Source organism: Belonocnema kinseyi, chromosome 6, assembly GCF_010883055.1.
Source record: "Belonocnema kinseyi isolate 2016_QV_RU_SX_M_011 chromosome 6, B_treatae_v1, whole genome shotgun sequence".
NCBI lineage: Eukaryota > Metazoa > Arthropoda > Insecta > Hymenoptera > Cynipidae > Belonocnema > Belonocnema kinseyi.
Window position 1 is genome coordinate 60,176,900 of NC_046662.1, and position 5,055 is coordinate 60,181,954.

Genomic DNA, 5,055 nt, shown 5'->3' on the forward strand with positions numbered 1-5,055 from the left:
TAAAAACACGTAAACTCAGAAGATGTGGACTGTGACTGCACCATATATCTAGTCGGGAGTGGTGCTGACTGAAAACAGATGATTTGGAGCGATTCGCGCGCTTTCTGTTGGTCATTCTGAGGACTTATTGAACTACCCTCGTATTATCTCAAATTTTCAATTCGATGTGGCGCTTGGTGTGACAGTAAGATGGGAAATAAAAAAAGCGAGGGTAAGGTAGGTATCTGTTTACGTGACCCACTCGTCACATGGCCTTAATAAAATTTTTGAATATTATGGGTAAATCGATTTGTCCTTAATTAAGAAATCTTTTATCTTCTTGCACGAACTTCAAATTATGCGGATGAGAAAAGTTTTACTATAAAAATTGATTTTTCAGTTGATATAAATGATCATAACTTTCTCACTCGACCATAAAATTTATTTTATTCATATTCAATTATTTTTTCATATTTTGCATCTCAACTTTAAGAACTTTTTGCAGCAAAGAAAGAAATTTTTCTAACCCTCTCATCCTACGCTGGGTGTTATTTACCCAGACAATATTTGCGACTTGCTATATAGTTGTTTCAGTTTTGTGAAAATATATATAGTAATAGCTTAAATTCATCTTATTAATTTTATAGTCATTTTTGTGAGACTTTTAGCTATAGTGAAAAAAAAAGAAAATTGCCGATACGTTAATTTGAACCAGAGATATTGAAGTCTAGTCTGAGATGGTTAATTATGCCGATAAATCATTGCGATATTACAACATTTTTACTTTGATATGAACCCAGAAACATAAAAATGTTTACTATTTTACATGTTATTTACAAATTCTTAAAAATCAAATTAGCGAAATTTTTTTAAATATATTCTTAAAAAATTAGTTTAAGTAGGCGGCAAGCACCTACAAGAAAGGGTTTCGTAGATTCAGGTGCTTATATTTTTGTCCCTTTGTCAATGTTGGGCCCTATGTCAATTTTGGCCCCTGAGTCAATTTTGAGCCCAATGTTTTTATACATTACAACTTAAATTATGAAACTACGAAGAAGGTAAATTAATTTAAAAATAGTTTTTAGATAGATATTTCTTATTTAAATTTTTAACGGAAAAAATTAAGTATGACGAAATTCTTAGAATGTTGGGATCTAGATTAATTAGTATTCCTTATTTCTCTCCACAGCTCATTAAATATATTTGACAGAAATAGAATTCGCACAGCAAAACTACTCATTTTTATAGTGATAATTAAAACATTAGTTTATTATTTTTACGTGTATAAAAGAACTTAAATGGCATAACCTTTAAAAGTTTCTTACTTTTAGTATGAAAATCCCTAATTTGAAACTTAAACTTTTAAATAGAAAGTATCACCTTCTGAAAATGTTACGGTCTCTGAATTTATTTTTAGTAATCATACGCAGGGTGGCGACTTGACCGGGAAACCGGGAAAGACGGGGAAAATTTGTTTCTTATTTTGCATTAAATTTTATTCTTAACCGACATGAAAAGTGTATATCATTTCAATAAATTTATATTATACCATTCATAATATGCAATAGTACTGGAACAAAAGGATTTTCATTGTCTGATTTTTATCATTAAAAAAATGCGAACTCTATTAAAATAAAAATTATTATTAAGCATTTCATTGCAACTTGTGTATTTTGTCCATACATTCAATTTGTTTATATTCAATGTAGATATAATTTAGGCAAAAAATGTTGTGAAATAAAATTTTATTGTATCTTGTGTCCTTTTTCGAAAAAGTTTATTTTATTATTTTTAATATATTCTTATATCCAGAGCTATGCGCACCCTATCAAAAATTATTCATAAAAAATTCGAATGAGTTGTCGCAATTTTTGGAAGATTAACTTTTGTCTATTAATTTTTTGTCATAGCTTGTGTCCTTTGTACAAAAATTTTATTTTTTAATTTTTAATTTAATTTTTTTACGAAAAAAGCACACAACACGCATACTATCAAAAAATAATTATAAAAAATTTGTAATTTTTTTATAAACAATTGTTTATAAAAAATGAGACAAAACTTAAGTTTTGTCTCATTTTTTTCGTAGCTTGTGTTTTCAGTCCAAAAATTCAATATTTTTATTTTTTAATGATTTTGCGACCAAAAACAAAAACTACGCGTACTTTCGAGAAGTGAATAATGACAAATTTTTACATTTTTCAGGGCGCGCAATTTTCACTTATTTGTTCTCGAATTCTCCATAGTTTGATAGCAAAATGGAATGTACAAGTTTTCATTTTTTTACGATTAAAATTTGAATTTTTAATTTTCGTCAAAATTCAAAAAGTTGTTTTGATAATCTTGTAGGGCTTTCAAAAATCAACGTTTTCTTCTCACGACTTTTTTTCATTACATGGGTTGTTTGGTTTAAGATGTTTATTTTAGTTTTCTTTATTTTTTTATTTTGAAACTGCTATAACTCTGGTCATTGTAAAATTGTACATAAAACTAATACCTTCTCATCAGGGTGAGAATGTAAAAAAATTAAAATGTAAATTTAGAATCATTTATTTGACATTTACATTGGTAAATAACTAAAAATTAGCACAAGATCAGCTTTTCTGACCTATAATCTACTGGCCGGATTGTGTTTCTAAATAGTAATTTATTTAGCTTACGTACTCATTGTGCGTTCAGATTTATTTTGACAGACTCTGTTTTGAGTTGATCTTGCCAGTTTGGGCTGCACAAGATTCTGATTAATAGTGCACATATTTTATACTTATATTCTTATTCCAAGGGTCGAAGAGGAATCTTTAGTCAGAAAAATTATTATTTAGAGGCAGGGGTGCATTTTCCTCCGGATGTGACCGACGGTGCGGGCATCCCACCGCACGACCATCTCATCACACGCTTCTTCTCCTGTCTTATCGCTCCGGCTCTTCTCAGAACTCATAGATCGTCTGCACCCCTTAGGAGCGCAAAGGCATTCGACTGAATCAACTCGAGGGTTGTTTCAGTTTCCACGGTTGGCTTAGGGTCATAAGAAGTGTTTTCGAAAATCTCCGCCGAAATTTCGCATGTTACACCGAGGGATGCTGCGTCCGGGACCGTAGTCTCTTATCGATCTCTCGACCGCCGAACCACCACACGTAAACTTCACACAGAAACACACACGCCAAGCGGAGAAAGCTCGCATCCAACTTTCGCTACCCCCATCGAAGCCTGGCACCGAGCTTTCAGTAAGCTCGGAGCTTTCGGCCGGTTCGAGTCATCTTATGCTGGGTTGGCTCTTACGGGCTTGTTTCTTCTGCCTTGCTTGAATCGAAACAGGTTCTGGCTTGAAATTTACCCCGCCTATTGTCACGGAATCAACCCTATGAGTCGTTATAAAGGACTCAAAAGCGCCACGCTCTGTCGGACGGCGGACAAATGTTCTATCCGTGACTGACGAGCGTAATACTTATTTAGGTAGTTTGGAAAATTGATTTAACCTCGTGCTGGAGAAGATTGTGGATAATATAAGGTGAGGATTGGCGGTTTTGTTTTTATGAGAGAGGAGATGATGTTATGAGGACATCCTATATTTTTTTTCTCGGAAAGTTGTAGTCACGAGATATTTCATACTTTGTTGTCCAAATCCTGATTGGTTCTGACAATGTGTGAATATTATTTTTAGTGGTTTTCTGTTTATTCTTTTAAATTTTCTCAACTTTTGTAAATCAATATTTTGGAATGTGTAATCTTAATTATAAATATTTACTTTTAAAGTAGAGAATTTGAAATGTAAATGAATCGTTAATAAAAATGGCAAAAAATCTTTTATTGACTTTTTGACCACATGTTTTAAAAATGTCAAAATGATTCTATCCATAACCCCTTAACCTATTTAATGACGAAACATTTATTTAGCTGTCATTAACGATTACAATTTTGCCACAGCATAAATTGAGTAAATCGCATTTTCTGAATGATTTATTTTATTTTATGATATTTATTTCTGAATTTTTCTAAACTCTATTGATCAAAAGAAAATTTAAATTATTTTTTTTACTATTGGACAATAATTGTGATTTTAAAACTTTGCTACCACACTATAATTTGTAAATATTATCACAGGTTTAAGAAATAAGAAAAATAAAATAATGCACAGTCAATTAAAGTATCTTACTTACTAATTGTATATACTGTCAGTTCGATACCGGTGAAAATAATTGTTGGTGACGGTAAACAAAACATTACCGGTACCAACAATAAGATTTCCGGAAAAATTATTCATCTTTATGATTTGATTTTTGAAGAATAATTGTAAGTTTGAAAAATTCAAAATATATCGAAAAAGAACTTTGCAGATCTCAAGACATATTAGTAGGATTTAAAAAGTTTAACAAATCTTGGAGAAAATAATGAAAATTTTTAAGAAACATTTTTCAATTTCGCAAGGTGATAAAAATTTCTTTTAATTCGTGTAAGTTTCAGAGATATTAAAGGCTTTTTAAAAGATACAAAAATAATGTTTGAATTAAAGGCTTTTAAGAGTAAACAAAAATTCTAGACGCTCCTGGGAAAATTTCAATTGATTTTTTATTTTGAAAAATAATAATAATAATAATAATTCTAAAAAATATTTAGAAGTTCTGAAAAATTTTTAAGATAATCTAAAATTTGAAAAGACCACAAAAACTTTTTAAAAATTCCGATTTTCAAATACAATTTGGAGGGGATTTTAAGGATTTTGGTTTAAAAGATATTTAAGAATTTTAGACGTTTAAAAGAGATTTAAAATATTTTTAGGCTCTGAAAGGTTTGCGGAATATTTAGAAAACATTTATCGATCTCTTTTAAACTTTTAGATATCTTAAATATGTTTTAATTGGCTCAAAATAGTTTTGAAATTAGGTAAAATCTCATAAAATAACAAGGCTTTCTTATACTATTTCTAGGATTTAAACAGAAATAGTTTGTTCTTTTTTTTATATTTTTTTTCTTTCTTGACTTTTGATCGTTGTTCATTAAAGTTTTAACTATTTTCTTGGGAATTTTTTTATGAATGTAACTGCTTTTAATTTAAAATTAACATATTTTTGGTCAAAATGT